The sequence below is a fragment of the Aquarana catesbeiana genome, linkage group LG05, assembly GCF_042186555.1.
Source record: "Aquarana catesbeiana isolate 2022-GZ linkage group LG05, ASM4218655v1, whole genome shotgun sequence".
NCBI classification, from domain to species: Eukaryota; Metazoa; Chordata; class Amphibia; order Anura; family Ranidae; genus Aquarana; species Aquarana catesbeiana.
The window spans coordinates 57,331,727-57,345,591 of record NC_133328.1 but is presented as its reverse complement, the minus strand read 5'-3'; the positions used below and the strand labels follow the sequence as shown (position 1 = coordinate 57,345,591).

Here is a 13,865-nt window from a genome sequence, read left to right as displayed (position 1 = left end):
GTGACCAGCTCCAGCTGTGCTTGGACACACCAGAAGAATATCAGCGGGTCCGGCGGACCCAATGTTTACCAGGACCCACCGATCATTCCTGAGACAGACAGAAAGGCGGTCTGCCTATGTAAACAAGGCAGATCACCATTCTATGACAAGGGAAGACAGAGATCCTGTATTTCTGCTAAGCAGGAACACAGATCTCTGTCTTCTCACAGTAAAAGCACCTCCCACACAGTTAGGAAGCACTCCCAGGGAACTCATTTAACCCTAGATCGCCCCCGATGTTAACCACATTCCCTGCCAGTGTCATTAGTACAGCAACAGTGCATATTTTTTAGCACTGATTACTGTATTGGTGTCACTGGTCCCCAAAAAGTGTCACTTAGTGTCCAATTTGCTCGCTGCAATATCGCAGGCCCGCTAAAAGGTCACTGATTGCTGCCATTACTAGTAAAAAAAATAAAATAAATAGAAATTCCATAAATATATCCCATCGTTTGTAGACACTATAACTTTTGTGCAAACCAATCAATATGTGCTTATTGGGATTTTTGTACCAAAAACATGTAGGAGAATACATATTGGCCTAAACTCATGAAGAAATTAGATTTTTTTTCATTTTTTATTGGGTATGATTTATAGCAGAAAGTAAAAAATATTGGGTGTTTACAGCACAAAAACGAAAAACCGCAGGGGTGATCACATAAAAGAAAGCTCTATTTGTGGGGAAAAAATGGCGAAAATTTTAATCGAGTATAGTGTCACACGACCGTGCAATTGTCAAAGTAAAGCAGTGCCGTATCGCACAAATGGCCTGATCATGAAGGAGGTGGGGGGTTGGGTGGGTAAACCTTCAGGTGCTGAAGTGGTTAAAAGACAAGTATGGACAAAGCTTTTTTGGCTGTAATTCTCTTGTGAGGCACAGGAGTACCTACACTTTTGTCCACTGTGACCCTGAGCCAGCTTACAGTGGACTATTGCTTACTATCAGCTGATGGGGCAGAGCATGCCAGGCTTGGGAAGGATCCCAACAATATTGTTGGGATCCCCCTCACTGACTGATTGACAGCTAGCTCCACCTTTCGGCACGCGGGTGAGGGACTAATCCAGCCAGCCGTGCATGCCCCCTCCTAGCCCAGCGTTCCAGTGAGCATTGGAAGAGTAGGGTGGGGACGGTCACTGCACTCTGCTTGGAGAAGTCTGAGAATTGTCATGTGACTGCTAGATTCTTGTTCTAAGAGTTGATGTGGGACAGCTTCAAAGTCATTTAGATGTTGAAGAATGGAGATGAGTATGTATGGTATTTTTTAATTGAAAGCCCATACTTCTTTAAAGTGGTTGTAAACCATTTTGTCTTACTTTTATCTATAGGTAAAGCCTAGAATAACCTATAGGTTACCTATAGGTAGTGGAAATATCTCCTAAAGGAGACATTTCACTTGTAGTGCACCGATGTCATCATCAGCGCATGTGCTGTGAAGAAATGGACCACCGTGTCGTTTCTTCCCCCAGCGTGTGCCGTGACTGATGGCTCCCGCGCGCATGTGACGTCACATGACTCTGGCCAGTCACGGAGCCGGAGTCTGCTGCCCCGGAAGGAAGAGGGGTGAAGATGGACGTGGCCTGCACAGGGGACAGCACGGGCTTCGTTTGCAGGTGCTTTTAATTTGCAGGCCTTGCGGAGAGCAAAAGAGGTTTACTTTACATCAGGGTTTACTTCCTCTTTAAATTCATATACAGTAGATATAAAAAGTCTAAACACGCCTGTTAAAATGTCAGGTTTCAGTGATGTAAAAAAATTGACAAAGATAAATAATTCTAGAACTTTTTCCATTTTTAATGTGACCTATAAACTGTACAACTCAATTGAAAAACAAACTAAAATCTTTTGGGGGGGGGGGGGGGGGGAGTAAAACTAAAAAACTAAAACAATGATTGATATCAGGGGAGCTTAATTGTATGAGTAAATTGTATTTATGCTCCTATAATGTTTTGGTTATTATATGAGAATGGCACTTTAATACGAGAGGTGCAAAGTTTGTTTGGTCTACCTTTTATGTTTTTTTTTTTTCCTTGTGTTTTGTTTTTTTTTTCCTTTTTTTTATATACTATTTGATAATTTTTGATATTTAGTAATTTAGTTGTTATATTTTTTTGTTTGTATAACTATAAAAAAATAAAAAATAAAAATTATTTGATTAAAAAAAAAACAAACTAAAACGATGTGGTTCCATAAGTGTGCACACCCTCTTATAACGGGATGTAGCTGTGTTCAGAATTGAGCAATCACATTAACACTCATGTTAAATAGGAGTCAGTACAACCCTGTCATCATTTAACCCGGCCGGAGGATGACAGTGTTCAGGCAAGTAAAACGGAGGGCTGGGGGGCTGCAGCACTACAGAAAGTTTTTCACCTTAATGCATAGAATGCATTAAGGTGAAAAACCATGAGGGTTTACAACCCCTTTAAAGCAGAGGTCCGACCCCCGCCCACCATTTTAAGCCAGCAGGTACACATACTACAGCTGCTGGCTTTTAATAGTAGGACACTAACCTGTTCTGGAGTTCAGCGATGTCGCACCGGAACTAATGTTTCCATCAGCTGTCGGGGGCTGCCACCGTCATTGCGGGTAAGGGAACCCAGCAGTGTAGCCCTACGGCCTCAGGCCGGGAACCCTATTGCGCATGCTTGAAGCTCCGCTCCTCTCACCTACTGGCCAGACGGCAGCAGAAGGAGGAGGAGAGAGGAGGAGGGAGCCAAGCGGTGACGTCAATAGCTGTGGCTGTGGCTCCCAGAAGTGGGAACAGGATACCTGTCAAAGACAGGTATCCGCTCCCGCCAAAAGGTGCCAAATGAGCGGAAGATCCACTTTTGGGTGGAACTCCGCTTTAACCCCAAATAAAGTTGAGCTGTTCTAGTAGGTCTTTTCTGACATTTTCTTAGTCGCATCCTACAGCAAAAGCCATGGTCCGCAGAGAGCTTCCAAAGCATCAGAGGGATCTCATTGTTAAAAGGTATCAGTCAGGAGAAGGGTACAAAGGAATTTCCAAGGCATTAGATATACCATGGAACACAGTGAAGACAGTCATCATCAAGTGGAGAAAATGTGGCACAACAGTGACATTACCAAGAACTGGATGTCCCTCCAAAATTGATGAAAAGACAAGAAGAAAACTGGCCAGGGAGGCTACCAAGAGGCCTACAGCAAAATTAAAAGAGCAGCAGGAATATCTGCCAAGTACTGGCTGTGTGCTACATGCGACAAAAATCTCCCGTATTCTTCATATGTCTGGGCTATGGGGTAGAGCTGCAAGACAGAAGCCTTTTCTTACAAAGAAAAACATTCAAGCCCGGCTAAATTTTGCAAAAACACATCTGAAGTCTCCCAAAAGCATGTGGGAAAATGTGTTATGGTCTGATGAAACCAAGGTTGAACTTTTTGGCCATAATTTCAAAAGATATGTTTGGCGCAAAAACAACACTGCACATCACCAAAAGAACACCATACCCACAGTGAAGCATGGTGGTGGAAGCATCATGCTTTAGGCTGTTTTTCTTCAGCTGGAACAGGGGCCTTAGTCAAGGTAGAGGGAATTATGAACAGTTCCTAATACCAGTCAATATTGGCACAAAACCTTCAGGCTTCTGCTAGAAAGCTGAACATGAAGAGGAACTTCATCTTTCAGCATGACAACGACCCAAAGCATACAACCAAATCAACAAAGGAATGGCTTCACCAAAACAAGATTGAAGTTTTGGAATGACCCATCCAGAGCCCAGACCTGATCTGAAGGGGGCTGTGCACAGGAGATGCCCTCGCAAAGACAAATTTGGAGTGTTTTTGCAAAGAAGAGTGAGCAAATATTGCCAAGTCAAGATGTGCCATGCTGATAGACTCACCCAAAAAGACTGAGTGCTGTAATAAAATCAAAAGGTGCTTCAACAAAGTATTAGTTCAACCGCTTCCGGACCGCCCCATGTGCAGGGCAGCCCGGCTGTGCGAAATCACGTACCTGTTCGTGATTTCATGCACATGGTGCGCGTGCCACTCCTGATGTGATTGGACACAGTGGGAGCCAATCAGTGGGTCCGCCGGCCGCGATGGCTGCCGCGACCCGCCAATCATTCACAGCAGAGACAGATCAGCTATCTGCCTGTGTAAACAAGGCTAACGGTGGATCTGTCAAGAAGGGAAAGTCCCTCCTTACATCAGGTGCCCCCAGCGGAGTCCCTCCTTACATCAGGTGCCCCAGTGGAGTCCCTCCTTACATCTGTGTCCCTGTCAGCGGAGTCCCTTCTTACATCTGTGTCCCCGTCGGCGGAGTCCCTCCTTACATCTGTGTCCCCGTCAGCGGAGCCCTCCTTACATCTGTTTCCCCAGCGGAGCCCTCCTTACATCTGTTTCCCCAGCGGAGCCCCTCCTTACATCTGTGTCCCCAGCGGAGTCCCTCCTTACATCTGTGTCCCCAGCGGAGCTCCTCCATACATCTGTGTCCCCAGTGGAGCCCCTCCTTACATCTGTGTCCCCAGCGGAGTCCCTCCTTACATCTGTGTCCCCAGCAGAGCCCCCATTACATAGGTGTCCCCAGCGGAGTCCCTCCTTACATCTGTGTCCCCAGCGGAGTCCATCTTTACATCTGTGTCCCCATCAGCAGAGCAGCAGGGTCCTCCTCACATGTGTGCCCGGCAGCACAGACCTTTTTCATGCCACATCTGTCTCTTCCCAGCTAGTTCCTGGCTTTCTTCGTGTGTTCTCCACTGAACACAAGGGGATTAGTCCTCATGGCGGCCATCTTTTTGTAGCCCACCGGAAGTGACTTTGTTCTTACACTGGGGCGCCGGGCGCCCCCTATGGATGCTACTCGGCACAATATATTGCACCGCAAAGCTGCTCCAAACCCCGCCAATGAAGCGCCACGTCTGCAATCTCGTGATTGCATTGACGTGGCGCTTCCCATAGTGCACTGTGTCTGGCACCTGAACACAGTGCACTTAAGGACTTTTTTCTTTTTTTTTTTTTTTAAGGGCAATATTTAAAAAAAAATTTTTTTTGACTGCCTGGGGGGAGGGGGGGGGCGGGTTTGTGGCGCCCGGGCGCCCACTATGGTCGGGCCGCCACTGGCACCGGGAAACACATTTTGATAGATAAATTGTGCATTTTATATACAACTATATAGATCAGACCAAAATGAGTGACAAATGAGAAGGAAAGAGGGACAGAGAGACTTTTATCTTAATGAGGGAAGTCCCTTTGAAATCAGGGACAGTCCCTTTGAAATCAGGGACAGTTGGGAGCTTTGGATCTGTATTTGGTCATGTGAATAGCATGTGGCACAGTTTTTTTCTTGAAACATAAGCTATACAGAATTTAAGAATTTAAATAAATCACTGCTTTGTCCATTTAGGGCATCATTGACCTATAATGTACACCGAGCCTTGACTTCTCTCTAAGTCATGATTAAGGCCATACCTCTTCTGACACTGAGGCCCACCCTGCTAGTCAAAAATGACCATACCTAAACTTTTGCTTTGATAGAAAATCTTTAAAGAAACTAGTTTATGGGCATAAATGCATTTATTTAGATAAAAAGGGATTAGTGCACAATCAGATCAAGGTAAACTTCATTCATTTATAGTAAATGATTTGTCAGGTTGGAACTAACTAACTAACGATAAGGAGACCACTCGCACATGCAGAATACAGATGGCAGGAGACAGAAGAGGATCTAAGAAACAAGATGAGGTCAGGGAAGGCAGCAGACAAGACAAAGCCGGGGTTGGTACACTGGAAGTCAGACACTGAATACATAAAACAATAGGCAAACAGGAGCTCAGAGAATTAAGAAGTTGCTCAGGCAACATGGGTTGCACTGAGCATGTGTTTTATAGAGAAGCAAATTGGGAGGCGGGCCAGGAAGTGATGGAAGGGAAAGGGAATATAAACCTACAGAATAGTAGGCGACGCCATAGGTGAGTACAGAAGCCAAACAACAAATGTGGAAGAAATCAGAGGACTAGGAGAAGCACTGCAGTCTGCAGCAAGGAGGTAAGAATTGCACAGGCAGGAAAACTGCAGGCTAAATAGTAACATGATCAATGTAAAGCATAGCAGATAATTCCTCATATTTTCAGATTTTTGCAATCATAATCAATGTTACGACTCAAGAAGCAGGCAATGTGATGTACATCTGAGGATCACAATTTCTACTGCCAGCAAACAATCAGAAGCGCACATCTTCTCCAACCAGGTGACTACGTGTTGTGGCCCAAATGGGTCTTTCTTAAGTTATCGGAGGAAGTAACCAAACATCCTTATTGAGCAAAAAACTCCCACCCCCAAATGCTGCAACCATTTTATTACCTAAAGTGATCAATACACATAAAATCAATACAGCAAAAAGATAAAAAGATCTAGAAGAAAACATGAACATTCCCAAAGGAAAAAACAAGTTAAAAATGGATAATACCCCATAATGTAGTATAAATATTATTGTATATCAAAATAATTTCAGCGCACATCATATAGCAGTAAACTATAATAATTGGTCCAATACATTATCCAAATATAACCTGCAAATAAAAATTATTATATGCAGATAACGATGTGATACATAAAAGACCTCATGTACACTGGGCATTTGGTCCTTGTGCATGAGATTCCAGCATTTTAGTGCAGACATAAGGCACAGGTGCACCGTTCAACCCAGCTGCCAGCAGCCTGTAAGAGTCTATGATAGGCTGAAAGCTGATGCGGCTGGACAGTGCACGGAGTGGTACTAACATTTAGGGGAGTATGATCTCAGGCACGAATGCCTGGAACACAAGAAGTCTGCTAATGTGACCTCTGTGTGACTTACTTCTAACCTGACCTCTGCTCTTTCTGCATTACTAACTTGTGACCTGACCTTTGCTCTCTCAGCATTACTGAGATTACTTGTCCTGACATGACCTCTGCTTTCACTACATTACTTACTGCTGACCTGATGACTTCTGCTATCTTTGTGTTACTTACTCCTGACCCGACCTCTGCTCTCCCTGCATTACTTACTCCTGACCTGACCTCTACTCTTTCTGCATTACTTACTCCTAACCTGACCTCTGCTCTCTCTGCATTACTTACAGTTGACCTGATATCTGCATGACTTATTCCTGACCCCAGCTCTCTCTGCCTTACTTACTCCTGACCTAACCTCTGTGTGACTTACTCCTGACCTAACCTCTGCTTTCTCTGCATTACTTAACCTGACCTGACCTCTGCATTACTTACTTCTGACCTATGCTCTCTCTGCATTACTTACTGCTGACCTCTGCTCTCTCTGCATTACTTACAGTTGACCTGATATCTGCATGACTTATTCCTGACCCCTGCTCTCTCTGCCTTACTTACTCCTGACCTAACCCCTGTGTGACTTACTCCTGACCTGACCTTTGCTCTTTTTGCATTACTTACTCCTGACATGGCCTTTGCTCCCTCTGCATTACTTACTCCTGACCTCTGCTTTCTCTACGTTACTGCTGACCTGACCTCTGCATGACTAACTCCTTACCTGTCCTCTACTATCTCTGTGTTACTTACTTCTGATCTGACCTCTGCTCTCTGCGTTACTTACTCCTGACCTCTGTTCTATTTGCGTTATTACTCCTGACCTTTGTTCTATCTGCGTTATTACTCCTGATCTGACCTCTGTTCTATCTGCGTTATTACTCCAGATCTGACATCTGTTCTATCTGCATTATTACTCCAGATCTGACCTCTGTTCTATCTGCGTTATTACTCCAGATCTGACCTCTGTTCTATCTGCGTTATTACTCCAGATCTGACCTCTGTTCTATCTGCGTTATTACTCCAGATCTGACCTCTGTTCTATCTGCGTTATTACTCCAGGTCTGACCTCTGTTCTATCTGCATTATTACTCCAGATCTGACCTCTGTTCTATCTGCATTATTACTCCAGATCTGACCTTTGTTCTATCTGCGTTATTACTCCAGATCTGACCTCTGTTCTATCTGCATTATTACTCCTGATCTGACCTCTTTTCTATCTGCATTATTACTCCTGATCTGACCTCTGTTCTATCAGCGTTATTACTCCAGATCTGACCTCTGTTCTATCTGCATTATTACCCCTGACCTGACCTTTGTTCTATCTGCGTTATTACTCCTGAGCTAACCTCTGTTCTAGCTGCGTTATTACTCCTGAGCTAACCTCTGTTCTAGCTGCGTTATTACTCCTGAACTGACCTCTGCTCTCTATGTGTTGCTTACTGCTGATCTGACCTCTACTCTCACTACATTACTTAAAGCTGACCTGACCTTGGCTCTGCTCTCATTGTCTGCTCTCCAATGCAGACAAAGTGCACTTCTTTTTGCCCCTCCCTCCACTGACCTAACATATCCCACCCTCCCACACCACAGATGAATACCTACCATGATCTGACACCTGCGGACTCTGGAGATTGCTTACATTCTGCCCCGTCCCTCTGTCTACTGCTCATGCCAGTAGAGCCCCAGGCAGAAATGTAGGGAGGGCCCAGTAAACATCTACCAGACTCTACTGCACAGGAGCAGGGAGAGGATATAGAACATGCAGCCAGGGATGTAAACAGGCCCCTGAGTCCAAAGGCATCAAATCATGGTAAGTATGCCTCTGCAAAGGGTGAGATTGATTAGCTGAGAAGACAGGGGCAACAAGAACAAGTGTGCTTTGTCTAAAAGTGCACGTATTCTTGAAGCTGTTGGAAATGCCTTGCCCCTGGTGTGGGTACATATCTTCTTGCATACTTACCAACATTTTTTTTCCCTAGTCACCGGCACCCCCCACCCATACTTGATACACCCACCTTCTGGGTGGTCCTGCCGAGATCAGGCCCAGCTTCTGGCCCAACCCACCGAGATGATGCTCTCCCTCTTGGTGGCCCCTCCCCTAATTATGCAGGAACCACCCACTTGCAGCCATGTTTCCCTCAGCTACTACCTTTTGGGGTTACTGTGCCTGCTCAGTAATTCAAATAAGAGTGATCTGTTGGCACAACCCAAGACCAATCATAAGGGGATAAAGATGCAGGACTGTCCCAGCAAATCCAGGACAGTTGGCATCCTGAACCTCGAAGGAACTCACTGTCACGATTATATCCATCAGTTGCAGATGATGTTGGAATCAGTTGCAGGAGACTTTACATTCTGCAGTGGGGTATTTGAAAAACAAAAAGCAGATGCATTAGCAGTTATTCATAATTAGGATTGGTCCAGCAACTCAGTCTTATTAACTACCTTAGCTAAATCTGGATGACATGCTGATATACATCTGGTCAGCCTTACACCGCAGTGCAGGAAATAAACCATCGCCACCTGTTCTTTTCACAAGCTGATGGTCACATAGCCTTGTACTGTTATTTAAATCAGGAAGGCAACCTGGTTTGTCCAGATTTTATTGTCATTGCATACCTTTTACTGTGAATGGCTGCACAGGTTTTCATGTCATGCACTTGTATAATTCTCAGCACTGCCTATTACTGAGGACAGCAAGCTGGGACAAAAGCCCCTTACTAAGCCACAATCATCCTCCCTTCACCTCCGCAGGAGGACACGCTTACTCCGCTGACCTGATGTCTGGATTGTGAACTGTTCAGAGTCAATTACCCAGAGCTATAAGTACATTTCTTATGTATTTAATATCACATATAAAAAGTCTGACATGCAGAAACTTGTTGATCATATTTTAGATAAAGCAAAACTCAATCCAAAAATAATAGGAAAAAAATGAATAGCCCATTAAAGATCATAACAAAACTAGCGTTTTATGAAATATTGCTAAAATATTCACCTTCAATCCATAGAAGTCTCCAACAAAACTTTTTTTCTTGAAACTAGAAGTCCTCAGTCTCATAACCAGCATCATTCAACCTACTTCATATGAGCCCAGGTCATCGGCCTGTGAAGGCTTTCAACAAGCTTCAAGTAGTGCTGGAGCCTGCTAGCAGCTTGTTTAACCACTTTAACACCGCGCTATAGCTGATAAATGGTGACAGCATGGCTCTCCAGTTCCGGGAGGACGTCCTTGGTAGTAGTCCTATGTGCACGCCCTGGGGCATGCTTTGGGCATGCTCTGTGACTGTTGTGTACCCTGGACACAGCAAATAACACATGAGATAAAGACCAATCATAGCGGCCCTTTACCATGTGACTAGCTGTGTCCAATCACAGCTTGTCACAGTGTAAACAGACTAAATCCCTTTGCCGGTGTTACGTCAGATTAGGCGACCCATCAGAATTAGTAAGGAAGTGATGTTCTGTCGTCGCCATCTTGCTACACCCGCACTCCTCCACAATAAGGATACACAGAGAAGGGGGCAAGCGGACATCTTGTTACACCCACCGGAGTTTTGCATTTCACACTTATTTGTAACAGAAAATGGAGCTTATATGGTGAAATACACTATTTAGAAATCTGACGGACTGTTTAGATGTTCAGTTTTAAAAGCAGCGGTAAACCTGCTGATCTCACAGGTTTGCTAATCTGACCGAACACTGCTGCTTTTATAATTCAACATGTGAACAGTCCGTTGGATTTCTTAATACTGTATTTCAACATATAAGCTCTATTTACTGTTAAAAATAAGTGTGAAATGCAAAACTCCGGTGGGTGTAACAAGATGTCTGCTTGCCCCCTTCTTAGTGTATCTTTTACTGTGGAGGAGTGCGGGGTGTAGCAAGATGGCGGCGACAGAACATCACTTCCGTTACAAATTCTGACGGGTCGCCAAATCTGATGAAATACCGGTTATCACCTCTTCTTTCCTCACACAGAGACGACGTTTCAGGAAAGGAGAGCCGATCTGTGAGGGACACAGTGAGTACAGGATTTACACTGATACACAGTGCCTAAATCATCAATGCAGCCTCATCAGTGCCCTGATTATTAGTGCAGCCCCATCAGGGCCACTTAGTGCCCATCAGTGCAGCTTATTAGTGCCTATCAGTGCAGCTTATCAGTGCCCCCTCATCAGTGCCTATCAGTGCAGCTTATTAGTGCCCAGCAGTGCCACCTCATCAGTGAAGCCTCATCAGTGCCCATCAGTGCAGCTTATCAGTGCCCAGCAGTGCTGACTCATCAGTGGAGCCTCATCAGTGCCCATCAGTGCAGCTTATCAGTGCCCAGCAGTGCCGCCTCATCAGTGGAGCCTCATCAGTGCAACTTATCAGTGCAGCTTATTAGTGCCCATCAGTGTAGCTTATCAGTGCCCAGCAGTGCAGCTTATCAGCGTCCCCTCATTAGTGCCCATTAGTGCCACCTCATCAGTGGAGCCTCATCAGTGCCCATCAGTGCAGCTTATTAGTGCCTATCAGTGCCAACTCATCAGGGCCCATCAGTGCAGCTTATCAGTGCCCAGCAGTGCAGCTTATCAGTGCCCAGCAGTGCAGCTTATCAGTGCTCCTTCATCAGTGGTGATCAGTGAAGCTTATCAGTGCCCAGCAGTGCCGCCTCATCGGTGGAGCCTCTTCAGTGCCCAGCAGTGCCGCCTCATCAGTGCCTATCAGTGCAGTTTATTAGTGCCCATCAGTGCCATCTCATCAGTGCCCATCAGTGTAGTTTATCAGTGCCCCCTCATCAGTGCCGATCAGTGCAGCTTATCAGTGCTCAGCAGTGCTGCCTCATCAGTACCCCCTTATTAGTGCCCATCAGTGCCACCTCTGCAGTGCCGCCTCATCAGTGTAGCCTCATCAATGCCCAAAAGAGCACATCAGAGCAGCATCATCAGTGCCCATCAGTGCAGCCTCATCAATGCAGTCTCATAAGTGCACATCAGAGAAGAAGAAAAATCACTTGTTTGTAAAATTTTATAACAGAAAGTAAGGAATTTTTTTGTTTTTTCAAAATTTTCAGTCTTGTTTATTTAGCAAAAAATTAAAAACACAGTGGTGATTAAATACCACCAAAAGAAATCTCTGTCTGTCACAAAAAATGACAAAAAATGTCAGTGGAACTGAAAATAATTGGCAGACAGGCAAGGAATTTTAATGCAGAAGAGACATGCTTTGTCTTTTCTGCATTAAAGCTACTTACTGCCTGTCCGCCCCTGTACAGTGAGCCGCACAATTCGGCAATGCTGAATCTGAGTTAACTCCTGCACATATATATATAGTGTATAATTCCCATAGTATATAATACCTATATATATATATATATATATATATATATATATATATATATATATATATATATATATATTCCCATATATAGTGTATAATTATTAAATATAGTGTAGAATTCCAACATATATTATATAATAACTATATATAGTGTAGAATTCCCATAGCATATATATATATATATATATATATATATATATATATAAAATAAAAAAAAATAAATATATATATATATATATATATATATATATATATATATATATATATATATATATATATAGTATAATTCCCATATATAGTGTGTAATTCTTATATATAGTTTATAATACCCATATATAATGTATAATTCTTATATGTAGTGTATCATTATTAAATATAGTGTAGAATCCCCACATATATTATATAATAACTATATATAGTGTAGAATTCCCATATATATAATGTATATTTCTTATATATAGATTATAATTCCCATACAGATTGTAAGCTTCTCCTATATAGTGTGTAAATCCCTTATACAGTGTATAAATCCCATGCATAGTGCATATTTCTCATACAGAGGGTATAAATCACATATAATACTTCTCTAACAATCTTCCATCTCACCTTCCTGTGTGCACAGCGCTGGATGAAGCTCACTGTTGTGTATACGTGGTTGCTGTGCAACGCGTGGAGCGCGCACTGGATGCCGTAAGGAGCGAGCCTTTGGGAACTTGCGGAGCAGTACACTGCTGCCCCCTATGTGGTACTGCAGCTCTGTCCTGTTCATGTCATTAAGCATTTGTTGGATAAACATACATCTTGACATTTGTAAATGTGTAATATACCAGAAGAAGGAAATAAAGTTGCAATGAGCTTTGCCAATATGAATGATCTGTTTTTATGTTGTTGCTTTCTCTGAAGGCAACATTTACAAAGCGATGGCAGAAAACCGATCCAAACCACTTTTCATCTGCCAATCAAATAGGAGATTATTATTACTATTATAGTGCCATGCTTACATAAAATGAAATAAAACCCTGACTCATTCTGGCAGCCTACACATTTGCCATAAAAGAACATAAGCTTTAAAAAAAAAAAACACAAATGTTGGACTGATGAGTATGCAGACAGAATGAGTCAGAGGTTTATTCCATTTACTATAGTCAATGGGAAGCTGGCAGACCTACACATGAAGATATGCAGGGCGCAGAACTTATCTGTAAAATGTTGGAAAAGAACCATGCTTCTCATGAATAATAAAATTGCACATTTGATTACCCTCAGCCAGCAGAGATAATATCTGGTCCATTGAGCAATGTGGGGTTTCACATCATTAATGACTGCAGAAGGTCTTTATTTCTGACAGACCCTATATTAGATATCTGCAGTGAGGTACAAGGAACAAAAAGACACAGCACAAGTACTAAGCAGGAAACATGAACCCCATGTTCTATTGAAAAGTGCATTCTGTCGGATAATGCCTCCGACGATCTGCGCATATCAGCTGGAGTGCTGTTGCGTAGATTGTTGGAGGCATTATCCAACGGGAATGCATTATTTGAAAGAACACCGACATATGCCACGCATTAACCACTTGACCTTCGGAAGGTTTATGACCAGGCCATTTTTTGCGATACGGCACTGCATTACTTTAACTGACAGTCACGCGATGCTGTACCCAAACAAGATTTATGGGGTTTTTTTCCCCACAAATGGAGCTTTCTTTTGTTAATAT

The 13,865-nt window shown here is 43.4% G+C and overlaps 1 protein-coding gene across 2 annotated transcripts in view; it reads right to left on the bottom strand.

Annotated features, from left to right (window-relative positions):
• The window catches only part of ARMC3 (armadillo repeat containing 3), a 127,964-nt gene extending 115,117 nt beyond the window's left edge, over window positions 1-12,847 (bottom strand). Inside the window, exons 1-2 of one of the 2 annotated variants that reach the window (XM_073629766.1) lie at window positions 12,755-12,800; window positions 9,117-9,178 (exon numbers count right to left, since the gene is read on the bottom strand). The gene's annotated coding sequence lies outside the window, so the exon portion shown is untranslated. Of the gene's footprint in view, window positions 1-9,116; window positions 9,179-12,754 lie in introns of both variants that reach the window. The other variant, XM_073629765.1, reaches the window with a different exon arrangement.
• Window positions 12,848-13,865: the final 1,018 nt, after the last annotated feature.